Source organism: Phocoena phocoena, chromosome 4 (genome assembly GCF_963924675.1).
Source record: "Phocoena phocoena chromosome 4, mPhoPho1.1, whole genome shotgun sequence".
Lineage (NCBI taxonomy): Eukaryota > Metazoa > Chordata > Mammalia > Artiodactyla > Phocoenidae > Phocoena > Phocoena phocoena.
Genome location: NC_089222.1, coordinates 42,562,182 through 42,576,100, shown reverse-complemented (window position 1 = coordinate 42,576,100; position 13,919 = coordinate 42,562,182).

Sequence of the window (13,919 nt, the reverse complement as noted above, 5' to 3'; positions counted from 1 at the left end):
ATTATAAATAAAGGTTTTTCTTTGCCTTTAATGTAATCTGTCTAGAAAACAAAGATTTTGTGTTTTGTCTTTTATCAGGTCCTTGATTACTTAAGAAACCTGAGCCTTCTCTATTAAAGAAACTAAGTGTTTTACAACCATATAACTTTTTGTATATGTTAAATTTCACGGGAAGCATTGTCAAATTTAAGAAGTGGTACACTTTCTTTAGGGTATACTTGTATGAAATTCCTAAAAACCTGATATGCCTTGGTATAATGTTATCAGTCATAATTTTAAAATGTATGTCACAAAAATAACCAAATTCTCTTGACAACTGCATTACAATGAACTTTAATCAGATCTTTAACCATGGCTACTTTTTGTCTTTTGTCGTTTGCAGGCAGTTATTGTTTTACTCTGATGCTTTGACAAACTGTTACTGAAAAAGTGCTTTATCTTCGAGGAGATTCATGGAAAAGATTTTGACAAGTACAGGTTTCTGATAACTAAGATCAACTTGCCTTCATATAGGAGGGGCAATAATGGACCTTTCAAGTGCTTCCCCAAGTCTACCTGCACAGCCCCACAATATGTCATGGGATGGTAGCCAAGACCTGTCCCTGTTCCCCTTCCCCACATTAGTAAAATGGCCCATTACACTGATGATTGCCTCTGCTGCAGGTCACTCTGCAGGCTTTGCTAGAACATCTGCAAGGGAGATGTGCAGTGAACTTACAGAAAAGTCAAGGCCCAGGCACCACTGCAAAGCTTTTGGGGGAGTCGTTCGGTCAGGTTAGACATGTGCTGTCCCAAAAGCTGTGTTTAAGATTCAAAGCCTATCCAACCCCTAAGAATGTGAAAGAGATGCCAGCCTTTGTAGGGATTTTAGGGTTTTGGAGGACTTTTATTCCCTACCCAGCACATTGTCTCCACCTGGTAAAGAAAGGGCACATTTGGGACTGGGGATCAGAGCAGCAAGCCTCCTTTGAGAAGGCAAAAATACTAGAGAAGCAGATGAAAGCTCTGCACATCTACCAAGCAGAACTAGCATTTGGGTTAGAGGCGTCTGTGCCTCCAGAAGGTATGGGTCAGGCACTGTGACAGAGACAACAGAGGGGAGAGTGCCCCTCGGATTTTGGTCCCAGCTCTGGACAATGGGAAACAAGGGCATATGATTCATGAGTGGGTCCTTGTTGGTCAGGATGTGTGGAGGGACATTTGGGTTTGCCTCCAAGAGCCTGAGGCAATCCTCATTCTTTTCCACATCCCAGCTAGTAAGGCACTGACACCCCCTGGCAATCAGGAAGCTGATGCTCCAGTTCAGACACAAGCCCTAGCAACTGACCCTTTAGCAGATACAGCAGATTTGGGTGTATAAAAGGAGCAGCCACCACAATGCTTGGTTAGGATGGCATATTGCCAAGGATGTCAAATTGCCCTTGAAATACAGTGACTTGGTTAATGGCAGTACAACATGTCCTGTGTGTTCTAAGCAATGCACAAGGCAACGTTACGGATGATTGGACCCATCCACTGTAGTTCCCAACTGGGGAGGGACTGGCAAATTGATTATGTTGGCCCCTTCCCTGCAAGTGAGGGTTTAAACATGTCTTGGTTTGTGTGGACACTGGGTCTGGTTTAACCTAAGCCACACAAACCAGGCTACCACTGTTAGGGGATTAGAGAAGCTGAGTACCATGTATGGATACTCTTTTTGAGTACCAGTGATAGTGATCAGTGATCACATTGCAAAGGTCATGATGTGCAAGACTGGGCAAAAGAACATGACATTAAATAGAGGTTCCATCTCCCCTACAATCTGCAAGCAAAGGGCTGGTAGGAAGGAAACATGGAATATTAAGACAGCAGATTAAATTACTATCAAGTGAAATCACCTTGGCAGGGTGAACTAAAGTACTGTCTTAGGCTTTAATACATTTGAATGATCAACCAGTATGGCCTGTTGTCCCACATGCCAGACTAGGGACCTCTGCCAAGGCACCCAATACTGTAGAGGTATGGAAATGGCAGGAAAAAGCCATTGTCCCAACTCTCACCATGGATCAACCTGCTATGCTGTTGAGAACACTGGGCCCCATCACACCTGGGAATTGTCTCCTGGAATTCGCAATAGGACATCTCATCCAGATCGGAGACTTTGCACCCCTGGGTGAAAGGAAACTATGCAATCTCCTCAGGGATCCCACTGTCCTGCTGCAAGCTGGACCTGTTGAAACACATTATACTTGAAATGGAACACACACCATTGAAAGAGGGGAGAAGGTGGGGGTCCTGGTCTGGTATATCTCACCCCCAGTCCGTCTCCTCGTGCCTGAGATTGCTGCCTCCCCAGCCAGTATGTATGGTGTGCACAGCCAGGTCAGTTTCCTAAAGCTGCCAACCTCCCTCTCTTGAAGGCCAGGGGGGCATGTTCTGTTTTCCACTGGTACAATCATTTGGTCACCATTTGTTCCCTCTGTTGGCCTGGAGGACATTATAGCACACATAGAAGCCCTTACTAAATTCACCCAGCAAGCATTCAGTGAAAGCCAGCAAGGCCTATCTTTAGTGAACACGGAAGGGTCTCTAATAATAAAAGCTGCCCTCCATTTTAAGACTCTGGTGAGCGGGTGCGGAAATCTACTCATCTTGTGGCCGCCCAAAACAAGCATTGTAGGTTTGTTCCCTCCCTTATTTAACTTGCCACCTACCAATGTAGAGTGATTTGCCTCTTTCTTGAGTCTCTTGCTGCCCCCTGTGTATGGGAGCCAGTTTCAGATTACACCCAGGAAGCTCCCAAGGAGGCTGTGAACCAAAAATTGCACTTATGTCATCCGCCACCCCAAACATGCCACAACAACCTGCACTTCCATAACACTGTCCTATTCTACTTTGTGTTGCAATTATGTGTGCATGTATCTAATTTTCCCTTCTAGATAACAAGCTATTTAAAGACAAATAATTTGTCTTATCTTCATAGAACCCTCACTCCAAGTGCCATGCCTTGCAAATATTGTCCAGTAGGAACTGAATTGGGGTGTTGGCATAATTTGGCAAATGTGGGACGTACAGGAATGGTGGGAAGCATTGTGCATATATGAGTGGAGGAGAGGGAAAAGGAATGTATCGACTAGGAATGCCTTTGTCTGCAAGTAACAGAAAAGCTGAACAACCATGAATTAAACAGTGAAGAATTTAGTTCTCTCGTATAACCAAAACTAAACAGATCCTGGCAATTGTTTTAGCTACTCAGTCGCACCCAAGGGCCAAGACTCTTGCTTTATTTCTGCTCAGTACTCTTCACAGATTGGCTTTTGCTCCCATGGCTATCCCCATGGGAACAAGGTAGATTTTGCATCTCCAGAGAACTTGTTCATTTCAAAGCAGGAAGAAAGCGGGAATGGTCAAAGGGCCAAACCAACTGTGCCTGTCGTCTTTTATAGAGAAAAAAAATATTCCCCGGCTCATCAGCATCCTCTGCCTACATCTCATTGGTTACAACTGGGTTACATGGCTAGAAACAAGAGAAGCTGAGAAATACAGGAATGTGATTAAAAATTTAGGCATAGACCCAGCTATACACACCTTGCCACCATAAAAAATCTGAGTTTCATTGAAAAGAAAGAAAAGGGGAATGTCTCTTGGAATAATAAACATATTATTTCAGCCTCAGGGATGATCCGTGCCTGAAGATAAGATCACAGGTACAAAAGCTAAACTGGGTATCTTAAACACAAAGTCTGTAAGTGAGTAAATGAGCAAAACACGCAGGTGATTTCTGCAGAGATCTATTTAAATGCATATGAATCCCTAGGATACTCTCACTTCCACAAGGAAATATGCTTTCTCTCATTGTTCTTGAATCATGTGGCATCTTGGTCTGCATCATGCATTTTGATACAAATGAGGTTATCAGACATATTCTAATATTCTGTTAATTCTACCATCAGACAAATAACCATCTCATGGATGGATGGATTACAACTGACATTCAGCCTCCACGTCTGGAGAAAATAAAAGGGTGAGAGGGGAATGGACAATGGGGAACTGGCTCTGTCCCAAATGAGCAGCCACTATTCAGTCTTATTCAGTGAGAGCTACTATTGTGGAATGCTATCAGATTTTTCAAGAGAAATCAGAAATGTGGATTTGCATGTGAAATTTCATGATTAAATGTTAATAATGAATATAGGGAATTTCAAATATAATGAGGCCTAAATGTTTTGTGCCCTTTGAGAGCAACTGTCAAGGATGAGAGCTCTCACTACAGGCCAAGCTCAGCCAACACCCTCGGAGCTTTCTTTCCCACCCCAGCACTTTCCACAGGCATGTTACTTTCCCACCTCCCAATGTCTAGACATTTCTATCAACTTTGACAAACAAAAACACTTTAAATGAGTACACTTTTTATTCTAAAACTGGAGTTCATTTGTAAGAGCAAAACTCTCCTACTGTTAGAAAGTTCTTTCCAATTTTTTACTAAAGGTTGGACTATGTACCTTTTTTAAACTTTAGTAAGAATTTCTAAAATGTTATAGCATCAGGTTTAAAAAACAAAACCAGATATTTCTGGTTACCATAAAGAGCAAATATTGACTCATTTCGTGGTGAGATGACTGCTTCTTTGTTGATTCTTTCACTTATTTGTTTTCATTTAGAAAGTGTTGTTTGCTTTAGAAGTAGGACCAATGGTCTGTTTTCAGCTCAAGAAAATGCTGGACTACTTTACTTCCTCAAATTTTCCAAAGTAAAACTTTAATAAATAAAGCTCTGGCTTGTCATCAAGCATTTTGATTTTTCTTTTCTCTCCTATTGTTTCTTGTTTTCCCATTTCACTCTGGCTCTAGGCCTTTTGGTTAGCCTATAACAAAACCAAGAGTAATTTGACAAAGACTATCCTCCTCGCTTCACAAAGTAATATTCTTGTTGATTTATGTCACTGTAACTAGCCAAGGCAACCATTCCCCAATCTCAAATCTAATACTGTTTTTCTCTCATTGGGATAGAAGTACACCTTTCAGACTGTGCTGTCTGACCTTAGTACGTATATCTTATAACTGCCTTTCTCGTAATTGGACCACTGTGCAGCGTTCTCACCAGGTTTATAATATTCCTTTTCCTCTGAGAAATTCTTTGGATTTTCTATGTCCTTTTCTCCTTCTCTTAGATATAAAAAAAAATAAAAACGATTAAATAACTAAAGGTAAAATACTTTTTCAACACATGGTTCTTCCAGCTACATAATATCCATCCACACCAAGTCAACTTCAGCAACTCTCTCCATATAAATATATGTATTTATAGTTTATACATCAGAAGTCAATTCTTGGAATGATCCTCATTTTTCCTTCCTATTTATAAGCATAATACATACCACCTTCCCATGTTTATCTAATAGTCATTGCTCCTTGATTTTTCTTAATGTTACCATCACAGCGATTAAGTTCACTATGGCGAAAGGCATTAATTTTCCTTAAACATGAATCAGAGATGAGCCAAAATTTGCCAAATATCTTTATAATTTATGTTATTTGTAGTTCTAAAATGCATTTGACATCACTTATAATAAAAATATGTAGTCAGGCTAACTTAAAGAAAAATAAGCAGAAGTCTTTTAGAATTGGGATAAGGTAGCTATTATCACAGCAGAGCATAAAATCTGGCTTGAAGTTTTCTGTCATGCAAGGGAAAAGAAAACCAGAAAATGATGCAAAGCTCCCATCAGGTAATCAAATAAAGTACATGAGTTCTTCCTTCAATAAACAAATCCATTTAACAAATATCTGTGGAGTACTCACAATGCCTCAGATATCATGCTCCCTGTGCGGATATAAAGATAGACGATATAACAATGACCTGAAGAGCCCAGCATCCAGTAGCGTAGACAGACATAATGATGACAATGGAATGAATTCAATTTAGCAATTGAAATATGTACAGGATGTTACAGGAGCACTTTCTGGAGTCAGGAGTATTCCCTCTCCTGAAGGAGAAGCAGGTGACTACCTAAGACTGAATTCACAAACAGGGGTTTCCATGCACTAGATGCCCTAACTAGAGGATAACACATACAAAAGAATACTTGGGATTTCAGGTGAGGAAACAAGTGTAGTTTGTAGTAATAAACACAATCAATCTGTGTAAAGTTTTAATTGTTTCCTCTTTGGGAAGTGACATGTATTTGCAGTGTCTCAAGTTCAAAATCCATTCAATTCAAAATGGCTGGATATGTACCTAGAAAAATAAAAACATATTCTGGGCTATATAAAATATAAAACATGGGCCATGCAGCTTTATTCAAGAGCAGTTCACACAACCTGCAGTTTTAAGACTGTGCATCACTAATTGACATTTGGGTCAATTCAACCTAAAGGGAATTTGATCAACAAGAACTCAGCCATGCCCAGTAGGGGCGCTTCCTAATGGATGGTGGCGAGTCCATGCAGGCACAGCCTCACATTAACCAATGTGATGGTTAATTTTATGCATCAATTTGACTGGCCACGGGTGCCCAGATTAAACATTATTTCTAGGTGTATCTTTGAAGGTGCTTCCAGATGAGATGAGCATTTGAATCAGTGGACTCAGTAAAGTAGATTGCCCTCCCCAATATGGGTGAGCATCATCCAGCCCATTGAAGGTCTGAATAGAACAAAAGGTGGAAGAAGGAAGAATTTGTCCCTTTCTTCCCTGCCTCACTGCTTGAGATGGGACACCTCATTCATCTTCTCCAGTCCTCAGATTGGGATTTACACCATCAGCTTCCCTGGTTCTCAGACCTTTGAACTCGGACTAAATTACATCACTGGCTTTCCTGGGTCTCCAGGTTGCAGACAATGGATTATGGGACTTCTCAGTCTCCATCATTGTGTGAACCAATTCTTATAGCTATAGATAGATATAGATATAGGTATAGACATAGACATGATAGATGATAGATAGATAGATAGAGAGAGAGATAGATATCCTATTGGCTATATCTATATCTATATATACAGGTATCCTATTGTTCTGTTTCTCTGGCCAACCCTGACTAACACCCTTGGGAAGGGTGGATGTGGACACACACAGATGAAGCAGCAGCAGGGAGCAGCACTGCTCAATCCTGAAGGGAAGACAGGGTGACCAGGTGTGTTGAGCTGTTGTTGCATCACAGATCACAGTGGGCAGTAGAGCTGCTGGGAGTTCCCACTGAGCAGTGTTCTCACTGAGGCAGGGTTGCTGAACCTCCCAGACTTGGATGTACTGGGGGCTGGAAGGACCCCCAGTTTGGCAGGTTCACTACCAACCTTTTGTGGTAGGCTGAATAATGGTCCCCCAAATATATCCATATGCTAATCCCCAGACCCTGTGAATACATTACCTTACATGCAAAAGGGGCTTTACAGATGTGATTAAGTTAAGGATCTTGAAGTAAGGAGATAATCGTGTATTATCCAGTTTGGCCCGATATAATCACAATGGTCCTTATAAGGAGGCAGGAGGTAGGAGGCAGGAGAGGTCAGAGTCAGAGAGAAGGTAATGTGATATCAGAAACAGAGTTTGTGGTGATGAACTTTAAGATGAGGGAGGGGCCACAAGGCAAGAAAGCCAAGGAAGGTGGCCATAGAAACTGCAAGAAGCAAGGAAATGGATTCTCCCCAGAGGTGCCAGAAGGAACCAGCCCTGCCAACACCTTGACTTTAGCCCAATGAAACTGATTTGGGACTTCTGACCTCCAGAACTGTGCAAGACAGAGTTTTGCTGTTTTAACGCACTCAGTTTGTGGTAATTCGTTATAACGGCAATAGGAAACTAATACAAACATCTTTGTCCTCTTTCCCCTTTGACACTGCAGACCACCTTATGCCTTAGGTTCATTTAGGAACAGACAAGGCTGTGTGATGCAAGTTTCTGCATGAGCACACATGAGGAAGAGCAAGACAGCCACTCAGCATGTGTGATAAGAGTTGAAGGAGGAATACAGAAAATTGAAAGTCACTGGTCCTCTGACTGGGGCGAGTACTGAGCAGAAAGCCTACTTTTAGAGGGCTGATTCACAGTCAGGAGATGAGGAAATCAGACAGCCAGTGAGTGTGGACCATGAGTTCATACTGCTTGTCGTAAAAGGAAACAAATTTGTCTGTCCATAAATTCTAGAAAGAACAAAGCACTGGATTCATATATAAAGGGAAATTTATAACAAAACAGATAATGTCTTCAAGCAGCAGTTTTATAGAGACATTCTTAAAACCTCAAGAAAACAAGAGCATACTCTTCAATTACAGCCCAGGGACAGCAAGTTTTATAGGAGCAAGACAAATTGAGTCAGAATATATTATCTGCAGTTATCCAACTTGATAAAAAAAAAATAATGTAGAGAGTTTAGGCCACCTGAATGAATTACCAAAAGTTATTCAAGGGATATGGCCTCATACCTTAAGAAAAGTTGGCTTTAAAAAACCAATGCATTAGCAGTGACTTCTAATTTATTTTTTAAACAGAGAGAAATTGAACACGCTTCCCCTATGTGGACAGGACCTGCATCTCTTTATGTCTCTGGATTATAACAAGTAGGGTAGATTTGAAAATCTTTTCCCAGTGTGGGAAGCTGAGGGCACTGATTACAGAGAGTTCATTCCCAAACTTTACTACAGATCCTGGTTTGTGTTTTGTGAGAAAACTAAATAATCTTATTTGTACTGATTATAGAATAATTATATTGCATATTGTTCATTTATTTTCTTAATGGAATGTTGATAGACACACAGAGTAGACCACACCCACTCTGAAAAAATGAGTGAATATTCTGACTTGATTAGGTCTCCATCTTTAGCAATCATGAAATCCTAGTTCCTCCTTTTACAAGGCCCTAATATTAGGGGGTAAATGTGAGATGGAGATTCAGATTTTTAACTCCTCCCACTGGCTGCGCTTAGTTCTTTCTAATTCCACGCTTCCCAGAATATTGGAGCTGGATCTTAGCCCACAAATTCAGGATTACAAAAAAATATTTATTCTTATTATTTTTGTCATTCCTTTCTTTTCTTTTCTTTTTTTTGGCTGCGCCGAGGGGCTTGTGGGATCTTAGTTCCCTGACCAGGGACTGAACCCGGGCCCTTGGCAGTGAGAGCATGGAGGCATAACCACTGGACTGCCAGGGAATTCCCTCATTCTTTCTATTTTATTCTTTATTCTTTTAATTCAGCTTAATTTCTGTTTTGGGTTCCCATCATGCTGGGCAGGGAGGAAACCCAGCCTCAAGCCATGGTTCCTCCCCTCTGGTCATGCTGGGGTCCTAGAATCTTGGGCAGTGGAAGGCAGTCAGGGAAAGACAGACTTGGAGACATCCAACATAGAGGCAGCAGTCCCTGGAATTTCAGAGTTTTCCCACTGCTGCGTAACCTAGCTGAGGCCTGGGAGTCTCCATGAAACTGCCCCAAGCAGCTTTCTTAACTCTAGAGTCTTTCCACCCTCCCAAAGCCCTGCCTAGAAATTAAGCAAGCAGTTAAGAAAAACAAAACCAGCTTTCTGGGTTCAATATTCAGCTCTGATACCTACTAGCTATGAGATCAGCAAATTATGTAACCTCTCTATGTCTCAATTTCTTCATTTGTCAGCTGGGAATATATCAATAGTATCTAACTCAACAGGTTATAAGAAGTAAATACATGCCATGCACTTAGAATAGTGTCTGGCATACCAGAATCCCACACATTTTGATATTCACTAAAATGTAATCTCCATGAGGGCAAGGATCTTTGTGTATTTGTTCACTGCTCTTAGACCAGTGCCTGGTGTATACAGAAGTTAAAGAAGTTAAAGAATGAATGAATGTTGAAAGACTCAGTGCATGTTCCTTCTTTGTCCCAGGACTTCGGAGCGCTCTGCTTTCCTTATGTTCCCTCTCTCCAGCCCTGGAAAATCTCTCTCTAGCATCAGAGAAGTTTTTATTTTTGGGGGTGTCTGGCCAATATGTTGTTTCTGACCCATACCATCCCCACCTCTGCCCACAGGGCCAGGAAAACATGTAGACTATGCTTCATTTTCTCCCAACCATATCCCTCCACAGAAGCAAAGAACAGACTTTACTCGGCTTCAACGGAAGGAAGAGAAAGGAGGAAACACAGAAGAAAAGCAAAGTTTAAAAATCTCAAAATAGTATCCCATCCCAAGAGCTTTAACTCGTTTCTTTTTTAACTTTTAGTTTCTCATGAATGAGTCCAAGGGTTGTGCAAAATTATAGGGCTCTTTCTTGTAATCATTACATGAAATGCACTCATGCCTGCTCACAACAGCTGAATCTAATCTCTCTGTGATTCATAGCCGAGTTACCGTTGCCTTGCTCGTCAGAACAGTTTCCTCCTGGTTCCCTTGGACAGGATGAGGCTGGCTCTTGGTAGCCAAGTCATTGGAGTCATATCAATGAGCAATTTGCCTTCTTTGATAAAAGCTCTACTCTGATTGTTAGGTACACACAGAGCCCACACCCAAGCACACTACGTATACTTTCTAAACAGAGGTGGGGCAAGCACCATGATGGCCGTTTCCTGCCAAGTCAGTAATGCTGTCCTCCTCCACCCTCCCTCCCACCTAGTTTGCCATGTTCAGCTCTAGGCAGTGCAGACAGTTACTAGCCTCCTATTTATTAGTGTAAGCAGTCTGGGTTTCTTTGCCAAAAGATACACTTAGGAAGGCTCATCAGCCCATACCCAGTTTCACTGGCTGTGCTGCCAGCTGGAAGGCTCCCATACTTCACGTTTGGGCCCTAAAATCAGAGCCCAAAGTTAACCTGGCTTCTTCTGGGACAGCAGCACCAGAGCCAACAAATTTTCACTAACATTTAATGAGATTGTTAAACACTTCATTTCAAAACAGATCTGAAGTTGGCTTAGGGTTTTGTTTTAAAGCCAGATGTATTTTCTGGTTCTTAGTTTGTCCAGGTATGGCTGAGATTAGATTTTAATCTAATCAGTGCTGCCTAGAGCTGAAGATGTAAGTCATCTTACTGGTAAAGACACCTCTCCCTCAGCCTAATTATTTTCCAGGGTTCACTATTATACCATACTCACATGGTAAATATTGATATGGATTGGAAATGACATAATATGGGGGTAAGAGCCCTGGGCTGAAGTTCAACTATCTGCATCCCAGTCATGACCTAGTCACGATTAGCCCTTGAGAAAGTCAGTGACCTGGTCTGGATTTAGTTTCCCTATCTGTATATTATGAGACATTTTTAAAGTACTTTCATGTCCTACAATTATCCTTGCCTATAGTAGTCCACTCTTTGACTCTGAAGCATCCATTCCTTTGGGAGGGCAGATACCATCTGTAAGAAAGGGTCAGCATCCATGTCCAAAACTGCTTCTTATTAAAATTCTTATTAAAAAAAATAGTAATCACCAATTTTAAAATCTCTAAATTCTTTCAGCTTCCTTTATATAACAAAAGCAAACCTTGACCAACGCATCTTGATTTGCCCAGGATGTTCCCAGTTTTAGCACTGAGAGTCCCATACCCCAGGAACCCCCTCAGTCCCAAATCAGGGTAATCAGTCGCTCCACTTAGAGTCTGGACCTACAGTTTAGTTATGAGTCATAGTGTAGAGATTATTTAAGATAGAAGAGAAAGACTGGTAAGAATGTGAGCTCCAGAAGGAGTGAGTGCTTCAGTCATCTATGAACAAACCACCCCAAAAGAGTGACTTAAAATATGAGCAGTCATTTCTTTTGCTCGTGAATCTGAGCATTGAATGGGCTTAGCTGGGTGTTTCTTGCTCAGGGTGTCTCTTGAGGTTGCAGTCAGACAGTAATTGAAACTGATACCATCTTGAAGCCTTCTTAACTTGCATGTCAGCACCTGGGTTGGGCACACTTGAACAGCTAACAGCTCAAGCTCCTCAGATCTCTCTCTCTTCCCCCCCAGCTCCCTCCCTTCCTCCCTCTCTAACTCTTTCTACCATCTCCACATGCTCTCCCCAAATGGTTGCCTCACGATAGCTGGACTTCTCACGTGGGGGCTGAAGCCTCCCAGAGCAAGTCCCAAGAGAAACTGGCAGAAATGGCATGGCCTTTTCTAATCTAGCCTCATGTCATACTGCATCGCTTCTGCCATATTCTTTTCATTAAGCAAGTCACAAATGTCCACCTAGGTTCACAAGAAGTGACATAGACGCTACCTCTTGATGAAAAGAGCATCAAGGAATTTGCAGACACGTTTCACAACCACCATAAGGAAGGACACCTACTCCTTCCAGCTCAGAGAATTTACTTGAAAGAGAAGAGAGGTAGGGGAAGCAAATTGTCAGATGCATATGTGCTAGGGATCACCACCACACCTCCCCAGACCATAAGATCTGAGCGGCTGGTATCAGACAGTAAAGAGTCAAGAAGAAAGCCAAAAGTAGAGAAGCCTCAACCACCTCCCATTCACAATTCTGGGAAGATGTCACCACATAAGGCAACCCAATGAATGATGCAACAAAGTGAAAATGGCAGCCCAGCCCGGTTAGGTAATGAGAGCATCAATTACCCAGAGCCTTCCTTGTGGCACAGGAGAAATTTAGAGGTTTCTGCCTATCCCATGAAGGATGTGAGAAGATGATGTTGCTGATGGCAAAGGTACCACAGAGCAATGATGAGGTCACTCTGAAGAGCTTTAAATTGGGAATCACAGGCATCCTCAGACCATAGGGAGAAGAAACTGTGGCATCAGAGAAAATGGAAGTAGGGTGAGTCTGTAGGAAAGACTTCTGGACCAACTGAGCCCAGAGAACAGACTGAGAGTTCTCCAGAGACAGGTAAGCAAAGTGCCCCCAACCCCATCACCTGACTGGATGGACAAGGGCAAGACCAGAGCTCTGGCTCCACCTGTCAAGATGGAGACAGGAGGAGCCAGAGGGCAGCAGAAAACTGGTGTGTGGACCTGGGGCCTCTCTTCCCTGCCACCTTGCAAAGACAATGGAGTCATCTGAAAGTGATGAATATATCACAAACTGGCAGGTTTAAATTTCTGGTCCCTTCTTTCAGTCTCAACTCTCATTCAGGGTGGCAGCTGTGAGAAAATTCAGGTCAGCTCTACAGAGAGAAAAAGCAATATTTCTTTTTGCACATCTAAGTTACAGTGTTAAACCTGTCCCTGAGCAATGTGAAAAACAGAAACCACTCTTCTGATTACCTCACTCCCCACCCTGAAGCCACAATAGTTCCTGTTGCTTACCTCTGACTTGCTGTTTCCTCCCTTTGTGCCTGTGCACCTATGGTTCCCGCTATCTGGAATGTTCTCTCTGTTGGCTCTTCGTACCTTTCATATCTCACCTTAAATGTCAACTTCTGAGTGAGGCCTTTATTAACTGCTCTGCCAAAATGGATCTACTCCTGTTTTTCTCGATCTCAATACCTACTGATTTTTTTCTGATAAATGATTTCTCACCCCACCGGCACTGTTCCCAACCTGCTCCTCTCCAGACCTGCCCATCTCAGGAGACAGTCCTACCCAATCGCTTAAGCCAAAAACCTCAGTTCTTCTGAGTCCTTCTCATTTGTCCTCAAACCCACATCCAAAGGAACTGCAGTCTGAAGGGTTCTGTCTCCAAATATATATCCTAAATCCATTCACTTCTCTTGCTCGCCTCTACCACCACCATCTAGTTGGGCCAGAACTTTCTTGCCTGGTCTGACCTGCAGTGCTAGCCTCCCTACCTCTGCTCTTGCCTCTCTACCATTCCACATCACACTCAACAAAATATTTTTAAAATATAAATCAGCTCCCACAACTCCTGTGTTTAAACCCTCAATGGCCTCAAAAGTCTCCCCCTAGAGCCACAAGGCCTGAAGGGTCCAGCCCTCAAGCTCTTCACCTAACAGCACATCTCCTTCCCTATACACTGGTCTGCTTTGGACTCTTTGAACCTGCCTTCCTGCCCCAGGGCCTAGGCAATTCCTCTAACCTGTAAC